The following is an 18,717-nucleotide window of genomic DNA, read 5'->3' on the forward strand; positions in this document are numbered from 1 at the left end:
CGGTCCTCAAAATAAACCCTGCAATCTGTTTTTTTCTGATTTGAGCAGCGACATACGCGGATTCAAACAGCGATAACTTTTAAAATATAATTCCGATTTGAGCGCATAAGTACTTGTTGGAAAGATAAGAAAAAGCCCTACATGATTCTCATACTGATTAACACTAATTACTCCCGAAACATCCCCAGAAACTGCTAACACTGCTGCTGTTCATCACTCTGAAAAATCTGTTTTCTGGACAGCCACATACCCGGATTCAAACGATGATAACTTTTAATTTATAACTCCAAATTGAGCGCATAAATACTCGTTGGAAAGATAAAACAAAGTTCTACAAGATTATCATACTGATTAACACTAATTGCTCCCGAAAAATCCCCAGAAACTGCTAACACTGCTGCTGTTCATCACTCTGAAAAATCTGTTTTCTGGACAGCCACATACCCGGATTCAAACGATGATAACTTTTAATTTATAACTCCAAATTGAGCGCATAAATACTCGTTGGAAAGATAAAACAAAGTTCTACAAGATTCCCAAATTGATCCCCATTAAATCTTCACGAAAAAAAACTAAAAACTGCTGGAACTACCGCTGTTCATCCACCACGCAAAATTCTGGACAGCCCCCCCTCTATCTAATCACAAACGCAACATCTAATCCATTGAATCGCAGCGCAAATGAACAAGGGATGAACACAAAAGAAAAATCACCTTGGGTTCTCCCCTTTTCCTTCCTCCCTTCTTCCTTCCACCAAAATGATTGGAGATTCGCACCAAAAGACGATGATCCGAGCGGCACGGAGTAGCACCTAGGGAGGAGGGGATTGGGGGGGGGGGCGGCTAGGGTTTGGGAGGCTAATGGGCCGAAACACCAATTGCGGCCCAACTAACCCACGCGACAGCTCCCGACCGCAACGCAAATGTCAAACCAAAAAAATTCTACTGCCCTAGTTGCGAATGTTATTCACAAAATTCCAAATCCCCAAAACAACAACTGGATGAGGGAAAAAAAAAACAAAAAGAACAACCCCCAACTTCTCTTCTTTGCAAACCGGGTATCACAAAGCTAAAGGGTAAAGGGCGTCTAACAACCGGTTACCTCTTGGCTTGCAACACGTTGAGGCAATTACATATTCTTTGGATTTTTTTGTAACATACATTTATTCAGCTTACACTAATTGGAATTATGCATCATAAATAAATATCATGATTGATAAAATTGTTGATGACACATAACAGTTACACCCTCATAGAGTGACTAGAAGTTAATAAACACCTTACATGTTTGATTACATTAGTACTCTCACAACTGCATCACCAATAAAGCATCCGCCAAAGCATCATGAAACAAATTCATATTATGATCTTCATCGCCTAACTAGTCGCTTCTACTTCTACCATGAGATGACGCTTCCATCGACATGTAGTTTTCATCATGATCAGAGATGCTAAAGTCTATATCAGGCATCTCACTTTCTTGAATAAAGTTATGAAGAGTCATGCATCCAAGTATTATTTTGCTTTACTTCCCCAAAGGATATGATAATAGGTGCAACAAGATCCTCCATTTCATTTTGAGAACGCCAAATGCACGCTCAATAATATTATGAAGAGATGAATGCACATAATTGAATACCTCCTTCTTTCCGCAAGGGTTAGGTCCTTGTCGAAATTTGGCCAAGTGGTACTTTATGCCCTTTTACGATGCAAGATATCCTAGCTGATTGGGATATCCCGAATCGACAAGATACATTTTGCCTACAAATGTGCAAAATATTAGGAGTTAAAACATGAAGCCAGTAACATGCCACACGTATTTTGAGTTACCAATTGAAAATAACAAAGGACTTACCTAGTGGAGGATGTGGAAACTTATCACCATACTTTTGAATTGCATCGTTGAAAAAACACATGTCATGTGTTGATCCAGGCCATCTCGCAACGACAAAGGTGAAATGCATGTTAAAGTCACAAATAGCCAACATATTTTGTGATGCATATCCTTGCCTTCCCACATACTAAAGCATTTTTGACGCAGGAACTACAACTGGAACATGTGTACCATCAAGGGCACCTATGCAATTATCAAAGTGGGGTGAAAAATAAGTAGCTTGTAGTCTAGGATGCATTGTCCTAAATTCTAGATCTTTGGGTTTTATGATATCCTTTGACTTTGAGAGACGGTACACACACTCCAAAACTTCATCCAATTTCCGACTTACTGTTTCAGTGGACCTCCCAAATCTATTATCCGCTTGTTTGACTTTGAAAGTTCTCTTTGCCTAGGAATACAGATCTGGATTTCGCCTAGATGGGGTGAATAGGCGAATAAAATTAACACAAAAAACTTAAAACTTCTTACTCTACTCGAGGTGTGGATCATAGCAGAATGAAGTCGAGTCAAGTAGATCACATTGGAGTACCAGAGTTTGTCTCAAAAGTTCTTGCACTTCATAAGCAACTTATACCAAAGATAAGTAGAGAAGTGCAACAAAGAAATCAAACACGGAATAGACCAGAGAGACAGAGACACTCAGATTCATCCTGTGGTTCGGCCAGGCCTAAAATGCTTGCCTACAACCACGTTGGAGTTAGCCACTTGGCTTGGAGTCTGTTTCAACTCCTTCCTCCATTTTCTTAGATCCGCCACCAGGTATCGGTGTTTCATATCTCACTCCGACAAGTAAATTTATTGTGTGTGTTCCGGGCTCTAGAGGGTGTGCGCGGAGGGCACAAGATTTATACTGGTTTGGGCAGAACGTCCCTACATCCAGTCATCAGTGGTTTGCGCTACCAGCACCATTGATGATCAAACTCGTATTAGGGGTTATAAACAGTGGAGAGAAGGAGGAGAGGCTCACATATCTCTTATCGAGATGGAAGTGGAGCTCAGAAGTTGTACGGTGGAGTCCTAGCTAAGTCTTGGCTTGGCGAGGCTCTGACCTCCTGGTCCTCGTCGGTGCTCCTCCTTCTGTTCGTCCTTGCGTATTTGTCTCCTTCTAAAGGCATCCAGTCGTCTCCAAGTGTCCTTCTGTTCCTTTTTCCTGATCCCCTTTCCTAGAGGCAGCCTCTCCCTTTTATAGGGCATGACAGGGGTTGGCTAGCGGTGGCTTCCCTGGGAAGGAGCTGTAAGGCAAGGGTAGAACTAACGTTTTACCTTGGGTGAGTCCACGAGTAATCATGGAGCCCAGGGCTTCCTGGCTGCCGCGTATTTATTGCGGGGGCGGTGATGGTCCCAGGTGCTATCATTCTTACTATGCCAACCCCTAGCTTCCATAGCCTGGGGCTCGGTGCAGTCCGTCGTTTAGTGCCCTATGGGAGGTATGTGCATTCAGGCCTAGTCCGATAGGCTATAAGTGTGCCACAGTCTGAGGGTGCACGAGCTATTAATGCGCCACAGTCTGGGGGCTCGTAGGTCATCAGTGCTATGCAACCCGAGGGGTCCGTAGGTCATGAGTGGAAAACGGACCAGTGGCCACGCTACGACTCGGTGCCAGGTGTGGTTAATGCAGCTAGTCATTTATGGCTATTCAGTCCAGGGCCAGGTGCAGGACCCACTCGAGTGGTTCCCTTCTGACACGCCCGTCCTCCCTCGTCAAGCTTCGTCACGCCCGACCCTAGGCTCAATGCCATGGGGTTCGACAAGGGGTGGGTCCTTTCAGGGTTGGCGCGCCTGCCTCTTCGACTGACTAACGGGCCCCAGCGATGAGGGGCTCTTCCCATAGCGCGTTTGTAGGAAACGGTGACGCCTAAGAGGTGGTGAATTAGGACTTCTAAGAACTATCTCTAAACTAGGCTACAATTAAATTCCTAGAGCAAAACCTATGCAAATAAAAAATCTAGAATGTGCAAACTAGGTTTTGTCTAAGTGTTGCTATATCTACCGTAAAGCCTAAGTTTCAATCCTAAATAATCTAACTAGAAAGGTGAGATTGAAACTTAAATACTTAATATAAATACAGAAGGTAAAGAGCAAGGTAGAGATGCAAATCTCGTCGATGTCGCCAATATTTTTACCGAGGTATCCGGAACCACGCAAGGTTCCGACTAATCCTCGTTGGTGCCCCTACGCTAAGGGTAGCCCACGCGAGGGCCAAGAACCTCGGCCGAGTAACTCCGTAGAGAGTCGTGGGCCTTCACCATGCGCAAGTGGTGCTCCTCTTTCGGCTCCTCTCGGATGCTCCTCGCCGTCTTTATTATCGAGCTTCCGGTAGAAATGCTGCGGGCCTCGTTCCCTCCGGTACACGGTGGCGTCCGTGACACAAACTCGGTTGTCACGTTCTTGCAAGAGTCTCGCCCCACTTGGTACAATTACAACGACTCGCGCAATAGTCGATGGGTTGTGTGGTTTTTCTAAACTCACTCAACTAACTAGTATTCACCTAGAGCAAGCGCTAAAGCGGTCTAACTAACCTAAGCACTTCGCAAAGCACCTACGCTAATCACCGAGTGATTCTATTAAGCAATTGTGTGTATGAGCACTTGGAAATGTCTACAATATGTCTTGGTATATTGCTTGAGCTCCCACACCTTCAAATGCCCAGTTGGGGGGTATTTATAGCCTTCCCCCTCAATTATAGCCGTTGGACAGAAAGCTGTTGTTTCTATTGACGGGCGCATCGGACAGTCCGGTGCACACCGGACATGCACCGTTCATTGCCCGATGCCCTAGCCACGTCAGCCGATTGTTGGGGTATGTAGCAGTCGACCGTTGGATTCGACCGTTACCTAGGCTGTCCGGTGAACACCAGACAGTCCGATGCTACAGCCTGAGATAGGGCTGGAAAAAAAGCTTGCGCTCGACGAGCTGGCTGGGGCTCGCAGTAGCTCGGCTCGGCTCGGACCGGCTCGACGCTTAGAACGAGCCCGAGCCAAGCCTGTTTCTGTGGCTCGTGAAAAGAGCGAGCGAGCTCGGCTCGGCTCGGTACAGCTCGCAAGCTCGCTCGGGGCTCGACCTAACAATAATTTGTTACATAAAATCTTAATTAGCATATAATATTAGTACCGAGTAGACAATTAATTTATGTTATTTGAGATTACTATAAAATAATCTATTTTCTATATTATATTAGTGATATATCTATTTTACTAATTTAAAATATTTTTAAGATTTTATATTATAATTTAGAGAGCAGATTTACGTTTTTGGCTAGGCTCGTTGGCTCGGCGAGCCGGCTCGCGAGCCAAGAGCGAACCGAGCCGCTTTTTCGAGCTCGCCAGATGGTCGAGCCGAGCTCGGCTTGTTGCATGAGCGAGCCGCAGCGAACCGAGCTCAGCTCGTCTCGTTTCCACCCCTAGCCCGAGAGCGCCTGGTTGTGGGCCTCTCTGCGCAGACTGTCCGGTGTCCCACTGGATAGGTACTGTTCACTATCCGGTGCGCCACCAGTGCGCTGGCTGACTGCCCTCTTTATGGATTTCTTCACTGTTTCTTTTGGGCTTCTTTTGTTCTTGAGTCTTGGACTTCTACACATCTTTTATGTCTTCTTTTGAGGTGTTGCATCCTCAGTGTCTCAGTCCAATCATCTTCGCATCCTGTGAACTATAAAAATAAACACTAGCAAACACATTAGTCCACAAGGTTATGTTGATCATCAAACACCAAAATCACTAGCCAAATGAACCGGGGTCTATTTTCCTTACAATCTCCCCTTTTTGGTGATTGATGACAACACAACCAAAGCAAGCAAATTGTTGGGGGCCTTCGGCTTCCGAAGGTCCTCAAAAACATGATTTAACAATGTTTCTGGAGTATGATGCGTGGACAGGTATCTTCGGATTTGAATTAGTACCACAGTGGAAGAAGCACAAAGAATACAAAGGTTGATGCAGCGCCGAAGCTGTGAGCAGGAGAGCTTCGGCATGATAGCAGAAAAGGAAACCGACTTAAAGATGAAAAGGCTATTTAGACCTCGATGGATTACTATAGAGTTATTTGCGGATGTAAAGGGCATGGGTGTAATTTTACATGGGCTACGTCACGTGCCTATAAATAGATGAACAGTGCTCCCGTACTGTTCACGCTGACTTGGCATTTGTCTTTACGTCACGCTTGTACCTTTACCTTCTTTCAAGCCGAAGGTACACTTGTAATTTGATATCATTTCTGTTTTTCCTTAATAATAAAATAGAAATGAAATAATGGTAACACATGACTGTTTATATTATCTTTTATTTTCTACATGATTCTTTCTCCATTATTATATGTCGTGACTTACGAAGGTATGACCTTCATAACCTTCGTCCGAAAATCATTATATCCTAAGGGAAATAATGCTTCGAAGGACGAAGGACTTTAACGTCTAACATTCTCTGTGTTGCCTTGTTCTTGACTCATAGCGTTTGAGAACAAGTCCCCAACATTGGCGCCCACCTCCGGTGAACCCTTTTCGACCACCTTCGGCAAGCATCGACCTTCGTCATGCCGCCAAAGAAAGCTTCAGCAATAGGGGCTGCCGCTCTGCAGCCACTGGACCCGAACCAGGAGACCCTTTCTCTTCGGGATGCCCGAAGCCAGAAGAGGAAGGCCACCAGTCCAACGCCTCAGGAGGACGACTTGGACCAAGAGATCAAGAATATGGAGATGTTTCATCAGCAAGTGCAAAGGAAGAAGGAAAAGATGGCTCGGCTAGCTGACCTGCAAAGGCAGATAAACGAAGCCTCTGAAGAAGTTCGTCATCTTGCTCAAGATGAGCAAAACCGAAGGCCCCAGTACAGAGAGCTTCACCAAGAGGGCTTCGTCAACGAGGATGACTGGTATGAGGATTTCCATCATGGAAATTTTGCCTTTGATGATGCTTCTCCTCTGTCAGCAGAACTGCAGGCTACACCTTGGCCCCCGTCTTACAAACCACCTCAGCTCCCCATGTATGATGGACACTCAGATCCGAAGCAATTTCTGATGAGCTACGAAGCAACCATATCTTCATATGGTGGCAATACTGCAGTCATGGCGAAATCCTTCGTCATGGCAGTCAAAAATGTTGCACAAACCTGGTACTCCTCTCTTCGGCCAGGAACAATCACATCATGGCAAAAGCTGAAGGACATGCTTATCACCAGTTTCCAAGGGTTTCAGACGAAGCTGGTCACTACTCAAGCTTTGTTCCAGTGCACCTAGGATCACGAAGAATACCTTCAAGCGTATGTCCGAAGGTTCTTACGACTAAGGGCACAGGCGCCAACAGTGCCCAATGAAATTGTTATTGAGGCCATGATTAAGGGGCTTCGGCCAGGACCTACAGCCCAATACTTCGCCAGGAAACCCCCTCAGACCCTGGAGAAACTGCTTCAGAAGATGGATGAATACATCCGCGCTGATAATGACTTTCGATAAAGAAGGGAGGAAGCTTACAGGTTCTCCGAAATGACCAGGGGCTTCGGAGGGAGAGTCCACCCTAGGCACGTCAGATCAATTCATTCCACTCAGAATGACGACAGGGGAAGTCAGCAACAGAGGCCACAATATTCCTCTCAGGCTTCGGGGCAGCAACAGAGCTATCCTTGGCCCCCAGCTCCAAGGGGCAAAGGCGACAGGGGCTTCGGAGGAAGGTTTGGGGATCAGCCCAGGAAAATTTATTGCCTATTCTGCGATGAGGACAAGGGACATACTACCAGGATGTGCCATGTCATCATCCAGAAACAGAAAGAGATAGCAGAAGCTACAGTCCAACAGAGCCAGCCGAAGCAAGTTATGCATACTGCTTCGTACCACTCACCGTACATTCCAGAGTATCTGGGTAACCATCCTGCAGCTTATGTTGCTTCGGCAAGCCAACCTTAGGCATCTTGGCAACATCTTCCACCTCCACCACCAATACAACGAGGCCAGCAGCCAGAAGGGAGCCAGCACACTCATCTGCAACGAGACTTCAGAGAGGAGTCTGAAGCTCGCACAGTCAACAGTACTGTGCCAGAGTCGAAGCACATCTACTAGAAGATATCCTACTTCTGAAATAGTTCTTGCATTCGTTATCATTTTTCTTTTTAATAAGGAACAATCATTGAAAGCCTAAGTGTTTGTCGTTTTCAATTTCTTGTAACAGCTTCGTTTTTGCCATAGTCAAAATATATCTTCTCCACAGACTTACGGAATCCAAAAAGTTGTCGAAGCATGAAAACTCGTTCTTAAGAGCTCGTGGCTACAGAAAGTATCTCCGAAGCTACAAAAAAGTCTTTCTATGGAATGCAGCGTAAGTTTGCCGAAGTTACAATAAGTTTGCCGAAGTTACAAAAAGTCGTTCCTAAGGGAGCGCAGCGTAAGTTTTCTGCTCAAAAGTCGTTCCAAAGGGAATGCAGAGCTTACAGCGAAAAATAAACGTTGATTCCGCCGAAGTATAAGGCGAAGCGCGAAAAGTCAACGCGAATACTGCCGAAGTAAAAGGCGAAGAAGCTCCTAAGGGAGGCTTACAGCGAAAAGTCAGCGCTGATACACCGAAAAATAAGCGGTGAAGCCGAAAAATAAACGACAAAAAGATCGTGCATTTTACTGTGGGAATGTGTGTGTATTTTCAGCACAAATATCATTTTGCATAGCATAACATCATCACATCATTCGCATAACATGACATCATACATCATATTGCATCAATGGCACAAGAAGGGCATACAATATTGATATTCGGAAATTGTTTCGAAGAAATTGTGCTAAGGCACAAAATAAGTACAACTTCGTCAACTCTAATATCAAAGAAGATCTATTGCTTACGAAGCATAATATTTTCGTGGAATATGGGTATTCTTCACGAAGCATGAAAAGAAGGGAAGGTGTTTTTTTGTCGAAGGCTCAAAAACGATATGTACGTAAAGTTTCATGCATCGTAAAGAACTGGATTACAAACAGTTTATATATTACATTCAAAACTGTAAAATATTACACACTTTGTTCAGCAAATATTACATCAATATTCCGAATGTTTCTACAATAATAGCTATTCTTCTTTTAAAACTGCTTCTGCAGCTTCGTTTAGTAGTTGAGTCACAGCTTTGTCCATAATAGCTTCGGCCATCTTTGTAATTTCATCTTCCTTTTTTGCTTTGGGTCGGCCAATGACTCAAAAGGCTCCAGGGGAGAAGATAGTTCAGCTGCGATACAAAACATCAATAAGTTCGAAGTCACAGAAATAAAACATAAAATCAAAAGCAATTAGGTAATGCATATCCACCTTTCAAGTTCTGCAGTTTTTTCAGCTGCCTTTGCTACTTCTCTAGCATCGTGAGTATCTTTTTCACTTTTCTTTATAATTTCGTGAGCCATCCCTCGGCCACCATTTTCCCAGATGTCGGTGAAAAACTTTCCACCAACTAAGCTTGCCTCGGTCGAGGGGTCTTTTGTATCTTCAATAGAGAACGCAGCTTCGATTTGGGCCAGAATCTTCACATGTTCGCATCCTCCCTTCTCCAAAATAGCCGCAATTCCCCTGGCACCTGAGAAGGCGCAGACATCTCCACGGCCACTCAAAACTTCCTCAAAGGCTTCAGCTTCGCCGTTGATCCAGTCGATTGGACCTTCGGGATCGCCCAGTACGAAGTTGTCTTCATTCGAATATGCGCCAATATTGGCGAAGCTGGTTTTTATCCTTTGTACACATGCTACAGATTTTTCATAGCATCTTTCTTTTGAAGAACGAAGCTCCACAACTGTTTTTCCCAGTAATTTTTCCAGTAGTCACTGGCGTCTTGGTCAGCTTCGGCAATTGCACATTTTAATTTTTCTTCTGCCAGCTGTTTCCAAAGATTTTCAATTTCGCATTTCTGGGCCTCAACTTGGGCTTTTGAAGTAGCCTCGTCTTCTTTTATCTTGTTCACCAATGAGTTTAATATTTTATCTTTTTCAAGACCTTCGTTCCTTAGCTCAATCACTTCGGAACGAAGGTTATTCAAGGCCATGGTACATCCCTCGTCTTCAGCGCTTTTTTGTGCCCTGAGGGCGTTGCTAAGAATAAGGCCCTGCAAAAGGAGTGCGGTATTAAGTATAAGCAAATGGAAAAATTTTGTTTTTAAGTACAAAAATCTTATTCTCTCACCTTTAAGCTGTTGTATGCTAAGCTGTCGGCCAATTCATCTTTTGATAGCACTGAGAGCCCGTCTTCTAGCGTCGGGAATCCGAAGCTTCTGCCCATCTCCCGGCAGACAGAGATCTCCTTGCTATCTGGGAGACAATACAAGAAGTCTTCTTCTCCGCTGCCGTTGAATATCAACGCCCCTTTTGGATATTTTAATTTCTGGGCATAATATTGAGCTTCTCGCTTTTCCTCTTCAGATAGCCTTTTGCCCGAAGCATGTCGTACAATATAATCAGGTACTCTGGAAGGTGCCTCGGGAGTTGAAGAGAGAGTCTTTTGAGGCAGAATTTGCTTTGTAGCCTCTTTTTTTTGTTTCTTCTCCGGTTTCCAAGGATTTCTCCTTGGCGGGTTCTGAAGGCCCAGCTTCGGCCTCGGTCTGGCTCTTTGCAGCTTTGACTTCGGATGGCTTTGTCTCAATTTGTGTTTTCGGCGCTTCGGCCGGTTTCTTCGGAGTGGTACTTGAAGATTTTATTGTCTCCAGCACATCTAGTACATTGACCATCCTTTTTCTCTTGGGAGTCGCCGTGAGATCTTTTTGTGCCTTCGGCACTGTCATTCCTATCGAAGGGCTTGTAACTTCTAATATCTTTGTTTCCTCGGCCTTCATTTCTTCAATATTATCGGCCTTCGGCCTTACAGCCGGTTCTTCAATCTTCTGTGTAAAAGTAAGTTCTTTGGCTTCGGCAGCCGAAGAGGTTTCACCGCCAAATTCGGACACTTCGGTCGGCTCAATATATCACGACCGGTGGATAAGGACCTTCACCTTTTTCCTCTTCGGCGCGGGCTCGCTTGGAGCAGCTGGAGCAACATCTTTTCCAGAAGTGGCACTCTTTCTCTTCTGACCCCACGACGGGTAGCGGTAATTAGGGTACATAAATCCAATAGCGTCGAAGACTCTATTTAGCCTCTTCTTCTTCCGGCCTCCGAAGGCCGCAGATAGCGCATTGTCTTCTGCCTTTGAATATGGCCCAAGCAGTTCATCGCTTGTGGCATCGATACACTTTAACCAATCAGCATCTGGCTCAACAAACTTACCTTCATATCTGAAGGTGTATTTCAACCTGACCAGTCCACCTTCGTCAGATTTGTTGATGGTCTCCTTTGGCATTTCCCATTTCTCTACAAGCGACCACACTCTGAAGGCTATGTGTTCCTGTACTAAATCCCTTGTCCCGATGAAGGAGCAGACTATGCCGAAGGCCTTTCGGCATTCTTCGACTGCTTCATCAATTTCCACCTTCGGCTTCCGGAGGCCGAAGCGTTGCCAGATAGGGCGCATGATAATCTCCTTAATATCCTCTCGTGCCTTTAAATCATTTTTCACATAGAACCATTCCTTCATCCAATCCCCGGGCCATCGCTTCCGGAAAGTCGGCACAGGGCAGCTTGACCCAGAGCGGGCAACGAAGCTATAGCAGCCAAAGTTGTTGTGATACTGCTCTTTACCTCAGGGCTTCGTCTCATATAAAAGTTCGTGCATGCTACAGAAACTTTTAGCATTTGGCTCCAAGCCCTGACTCCTCACAGCCCATACAAAGACTCCCATCCTTATAATGGCTTCGGGAGTAATCTGGTGAAGAAAAATCTGGAATATCTTCAAAACCTCAACCACAAAACTGCTTAGAGGGAACCGAAGCCCAGCCTTGAAGAAGCTTCGGAAGATCACGACTTCCCAAAAATATCTCCCCCTCATATTGTCAAGATGGCTCTGTTTAATAGTTGATTTTCCAAAAACTGCATGGCTTGGTCGCCAGGGTCGATCTTCGGAGTCTTCCCCGCCGCTTTCCACATCAAAACTGTCACTATAACCAGTATCTTCAGATAAACCTTCTAAAATCTCCCTAGTAATCTTCTCCGTATTCGTCTTTGCTATTGACTCAAGAAAGCCAAGATTCTTCTCCTCAGAAAGGCTCAGCTTCGTTTCAGCAACAACTTTTTTATCTTCAGACATCTTCGGAAATGCTAAAAAACTGCTCTCAAAGCCGAAGCTTAAAAAACTTAAAAAGCCAAGCAAGTGTTGGTGCGCAAAGAGCTAAAAGTTGAGTAAGCAAGACCAGATGGCAAAAAAGCGTGCCAAATGAGCTCGTGGTGCGCTCTTATTTATACGCCTAGTGCGTTGAAAATTGGAAGGCCCCACTTGTCAGTGACTGTTGCTATTCTAGCAAAGGGAAGGTGTTTTTTCGGACCTTCGGCTTAGGGCCTTCGTCGATGTCGCAATCTGAATTTATTATTCTAACAAATTAATATTGCGAGGGGCTACTGTTGGGGGCCTTCGGCTTCCGAAGGTCCTCAAAAACATGATTTAACAATGTTTCTGGAGTATGATGCGTGGACAGGTATCTTCGGATTTGAATCAGTACCACAGTGGGAGAAGCACAAAGAATACGAAGGTTGATGCAGCGCCGAAGCTGTGAGCAGGAGAGCTTCGGCATGATAGCAGAAAAGGAAACCGACTTAAAGATGAAAAGGCTATTTAGACCTCGATGGATTACTATAGAGTTATTTGCGGATGTAAAGGGCATGGGTGTAATTTTACATGGGCTGCGTCCCATGCCTATAAATAGATGATCAGTGCTCCCGTACTGTTCACGCTGACTTGGCATTTGTCTTTACGTCACGCTTGTACCTTTACCTTCTTTCAAGCCGAAGGTACACTTGTAATTTGATATCATTTCTGTTTTTCCTTAATAATAAAATAGAAATGAAATAATGGTAACGCATGACTGTTTATATTATCTTTTATTTTCTGCATGATTCTTTCTCCGTTATTATATGCCGTGACTTACGAAGGTATGACCTTCATAACCTTCGTCCAAAAATCATTATATCCTAAGGGAAAAAATGCTTCGAAGGACGAAGGACTTTAACGTTTAACATTCTCTGTGTTGCCTTGTTCTTGACTCATAGCGTTTGAGAACAAGTCCCCAACACAAATATAACAAACATTTCATTGAAAATATGCAATCTACTTGCTAGGATGCATGAGTGTCCCCTCAAAGTGAGATTATGGACTTAAGTCTTCCCCTAACTCCATAATTAACTTTCTTCCTATTTTAGACCAAAGATACTTGAAAGACCAAAACCACTTGTGAGATCAAACATTTACATTTTTTAAATTGGGTGGTGTTTGGTGTTTGATATATTTTTCATGCTTTGGTCCCTAAAACTTCTCACCCTTTGGAATCAAACACCGAAAAGGAAGACATTAAAAGCATATAGGAAGCAAAAAGACTTGCCCTCTAAAGAAGTTACTACTTATAGCTCTAAAATCTTACTCCCCCTAAATGAGTGTTCTCCCCCTTTGAAAGAATATTCTCCCCCTTTGTCATAGACGAATATATACTCCCCCTGTCGGAGATCCTCTACTTAGGAAAAGCACATGAGAAAGATAGAGACAAGACATGATTGATTGGACTAACTCCCCCTATGCATAGGTAAAAGATATATTTTGGCAACATATGCGTTTATAGCAACACGGGAAGCATAAGATTTGTAATATGGTATAATCAAATTCTGGAGAAGACATGTAAATGATACCAATGTGGAATGAAACCACTTGTGAAATCAATTGAAAATTCTTGTAGATTTGCAGTGGAAGCTTATTTTCTTTCTCCGAGGACTCCATTTTCATTCAATGCGACTACTACACATAATAGACTTGAAAACAAGTATTAGTCTCAAATATTTAGATTATAGAGTAACCCCCCCTGAAAGTGTGCATACAAGTTTTGAATACTTGTAGGAGACTTGCACTTTGATTTTGATATCAAGAGGGGAAATTTATCTATAATCCAAGCATTGGCACATATAAGTCAAAATGACACCATTTAGAGAATACCTCTAGTAGGATATAAACTTTTGAAGCATTAGTGTCATTTACTTAGGAATGTTAAATAAGCTATGTGTCGTGCTTAACTAAACAATTTAAACTACGTAGGTTTGCTCAAGAATATGAATTGAAAACAAGCATTCCTACCATATGATTGACCTAGTATGCATGCAATTATAATCAAAAGTAAATACCACATATAAAGACTAGGCATGTAAGGTAAAAACTAGATATAAGAAAATAGAAACTCATATCTAAAAACAAAGAAATGCAATAAATCTAGTTACCTTGGTCATGGGTGGGAATTTGGGTCCAAAGTATTCACTAACCTACTTGGTAATAGACTTGATCCAATATGATGCATCCCATGATATACATCCCAAATTGCCAAGTCTCCAAATTCCCGAGAGTCCTTCGGACTTCTCACTTTCCTCTTGGGATCCAAACCTTCTTGGTGTTTTTCATGGTTGAGATAATCTCCTTTGGCACTTAGATGCGTTTGGCCCCTTTTCCTTTGTTGGCTTGCTTGTTGGCCTTGATTGCTATCACCTTTCCAATCTTTTTCTTCTTGATTAAATATGGTGTAGCAGCCTTTTTGTCTACCTTGTTGATGTAGGTGTTGGAGATTTTGTTTGTTGGCTTTTGCTTGAGCCTTTGCTTATCCTCGGTCTTCGCCTTGCATTGGTAAGACTTGTGACCTTCCTTGTGGCATAGCCTACAAATCACAGTTTCTCCCTCCAAACGCTTTTTCACTCCCGCAGTGGTGTTATCCTGAGAATGTTCGATTTGTTTGGCTTTGACTTTCTTGTCATACAAAGCCTTGCCAAGGCGAGCCACTTCTTGCCTTAATTGCTCATTCTCCTTTGCAACCACATTCGGACATCTTTCTATAACAACATTCTCAACAAGAACTTGGTTGCAGGGGTTAGAATCATTAATTAAATCAAAGCAAGAAGTAGAAGCATCTTTCGTAATAATTCTAGGTATTTCAACAGAAGATACTTCTGAGGTGCTACCAATGTTTTCAAGCTTAGTAGTTACCTCATTATTGTGTATGTAAGAATTTCCATTTTCTCTAGCAAGTTTTCAATTGCTTCTTGAGAGCTAGCTAACTTAGCCTTAAGTTTTTCACTCCTTTTAATAAGGCCATCATCGGTAGTTGAGGATGGAGCATTAGACTCTAATTGCTCAATTTTAGTTGTTAGCTCACAATTTAAATTTGCAGATGTTTCAAATTTTTATAGCAAACATTTATAACCATTTTGAGAGCTAATCAACTTATTTTTCAAAGTTTTAAGTTGAGCCTTTTGTTTAGTGCATACATTCTAAAAAAATTAACGACTTCCGCAAGCTCATCTAAAGAGGGCTTTCCCTCACCTTTATCATCATCACTACTACCGTCATCACTAGAGGATGGGATACTCATTTGACCTCTTGCCATAAGGCACTTGCGTGATGACTATGATGAGTGTGATGAGGTTTGGTGGCTATGTGTTCTTGGAGGTTCATCTTCGCTTGAAGAGCTATCCCAAGTTTTGACATTTGTAAGAGCCTTGCCTTTGCTCCTCCCATTTGTGGGTTTGGCCATGTTTGGAGAGGTGTCTCTAAAGTGTCCCTTCTCCCCGCATGCGAAGCGTCCTCTCTTTCTTTGCTTTTCCTGCCAATGTTAAAGAGAAGATCCTCAACCTACAGAGGAACACCCATTAGATTAATCTTGCGGATCATCCACATTACCTTTCCGACGCGTCAGATTGTTTCTTCGTCTTCCGAGGATGATGTTGATGGTTGATTATCTTCATCATCATCACTTTTTTCTTCTTCCTCTTATTCACTTGAGGAACTTGGAGTGGGAGCCTTCTTTTTGTCTTTCTTCTGATCACATGCAAACACATATGGTTTTGAAGAAGTTGGCTCCTCTTGTTGACCCATTTTTGCGACATCTCAAATGCCACAATTTTCTCAATTACAATGGTCAGGGTCATTCGACTTAAGTCCTCCATGTTGTGAAGAATGGTGATGATGCTCCCATATTTTTGTTGAGGTAGCAGGGAGATAATTTTCCTCACAATGTCTGCATCACCTAGCTTATTAATGCCAACATAATTGAGCTCATTGATGGTTAGATTTAAACGAGAGTACATGTCTCTAACAAACTCATTTTCTTTCATAGAAAAAGAATTATAATCATTTAAAGCTAGGCAATATTTTTGCTCATGGACATTGGATGTGTTGTCATGGAGCTCATGCAATTTAAGTCAAATCTCATTAGCAGTTTTAAATGTAAAAACTTGATTGAAAATTTCCATGCTATGAGATTCATACAAGCAATTTTTGGCTTTAGCATTCAAATGAATTTCTTTTTCCTCACTCGTGGTGAGCTTCTCGAGATTTTTAGGTGGCTTCATCCCGTCACGAGTGACTCTCCAAACACCTAGATCAATGACCTCTAGGTAACAAGCCATTCTGGCACTATAATATGGGAAGTTAGTGGCGTCAAAGTGTGGTGCCCTATGGGTATCCATCCCCTTCCTCTAAAAAGCATTGGCTCGATCAGCGGTGAAGCTAAAACGTTTCAAATGAGCCAAACCAGGCTTTGATACCACTTGTAGGAAACGGTGACACCTAAGAGGGGGTCAATTAGGACTTCTAAAAACTATCTCCAAACTAGGCCACCATTAAATCCCTAGAGCAAAACCTATGCAAATAAACAATCTAGAATATGCAAACTAGGTTTTGTCTAAGTGTTGCTATCTCTACTGCAAATCCTAAGTTTAAATCCTAAATAATCCAACTAGAAAGGTGAGATTGAAACTTAAATACTTAATATAAATACGAAAGGTGAAGAGCAAGGTAGAGATGCAAACTCTCGTGGATGACGCTGGTATTTTTACCGAGGTATCCAAAACCACACAAGGTTCCCACTAATCCTTGTTGGTGCCCCTATGCATAGGGTAGCCCATGCGAGGGCCAAGCACCTCGGTCGAGTAACTCCATAGAGAGCCACGGGCCTTCTCCACGCGCAAGTGGTGCTCCGAATCTGGCTCCTCTTGGACACTCCCCGCCGTCTCCACTATCGAGCTTTCGGCCGAAACGCCGTGGGCCTCGTTCCCTCCAGTACATGGTGGCGGCCATGACACAAACTGGGTTGTCACGGTCTTGCAAGACTCTCGCCCCACTCGGTACAATTATAACGACTCGCACAAGAGCCGAGGGGTTGTGTGGTTTTTCTAAACTCACTCAACTAATTAGGATTCACCTAGAGCAAGCGTATAAGAGGTCTAACTAACCTAAGCACTTCGCAAAGCACCTATGCTAATCAACGAGTGATTCTATTAAGCACTTGGGTGTATGAGCACTTGGAAATGTCTACAATATGTTTTGGTATGTTGCTTGAGCTCCCACACCTTCGAATGGCCGGTTGGGGGTATTTATAGCCTTCCCCCTCAATTATAGTCGTTGGATAGAAAGTTGTTGTTTCTGTTGACGGGCACACCAGACAGTCCGGTGCACATCGGACATGCAGTGTTCACTGTCCGGTGCCCTGGCCACGTTAGCCGACCGTTGGGGTATGTAGCAGTCGACCTTTGGATCCAACCGTTACCCGAACAGTCCGGTGCACACTGGACAGTCTGGTGCTACAACTCGAGATTGCCTGGTTGTGGGCTTCTCTTCGCAGACTGCTCGGTGTCCCACCAGACAGTCCGGTGCGCCACCAGTGTGCTAGCTGACTGCCCTCTTTATGGATTTCTTCACTGTTTCTTTTGGGCTTCTTTTGTTCTTGAGTCTTTGACTTCTACACATCTTTTATGTCTTCTTTTGAGGTGTTGCATCCTCAGTGTCTCAGTCCACTCCTCTTCGCATCCTATGAACTACAAAAACAAATACTAGCAAACACATTAGTCTACAAGGTTATGTTGATCATTAAACACCAAAATCACTTAGGTCCCGTTTGTTTCCCTTCATTTTAAAGAATTGGAATCTTACTAATGGAATAGACTATTTTTTTATAATGTGACATTCCACCACTTTCCAAAGTTATCATATAAGCCTATCTCAAATTCATGGGGTGAGAGATTGAAATTGATTCTATAGATTTACATGCTATTTTTCTAATGTACAACTTATAACACACTCTTCTACTTGCTTCGCTATAACATAAATGTAGTATATAACTATCTCTCTCATATGATTTAGGACAATATACAAATATATTACATATATAAATATATGAACTTAATTAGTTTTGTCTAAATTATAATTATTAAAATGGAATTCAATTCCAACGAAACAAACAGGGCATTAGCCACATGACCCAGGGTCTGTTTTCCTTACAATGTTCATTGACTGGTGGGTCCAAGGGATCAAGGATCATTTCCCCGACAGTAGCCCCGAGCCCTCGAGGGGGGAGTGTCTCCCTTCGGGGTCTGATACAAGGTCGGGCATGTGTTGGGTCAGACATTGTCTTATCCCTTTTTGTCGCTTGCTATTGTTGAATGGAACCAGCAAAGTCCACTACTGACTTCAGTCAAACGCTATAAGTAGGGGTCGGTTCCGTGCTTACCCCCAACAAACTTCAGTTATTGCTTTGTGTTTTCTAAAAACAGTATTTAGTCAGGAGGGTTTCGTTGACTCTAATCTCTCGAGGTTCCGTCGGCTGGTCATGGATCACGGTAAGAGCCCGACTCTGGAGTGTTCTCACCAGGGTTGGTCCAAGCGTTGCCCGTTGCAGGAAAGGTAGGTAGTGACCAAGCGCTCACTCGACTCCCGCCCCTCCATCATATTGGTGACTAACCTTCCTCACAGGGTGGTGGGCTCAGGCATTAGA

The sequence above is a fragment of the Zea mays genome, chromosome 7 (assembly GCF_902167145.1).
Source record: "Zea mays cultivar B73 chromosome 7, Zm-B73-REFERENCE-NAM-5.0, whole genome shotgun sequence".
Lineage (NCBI taxonomy): Eukaryota > Viridiplantae > Streptophyta > Magnoliopsida > Poales > Poaceae > Zea > Zea mays.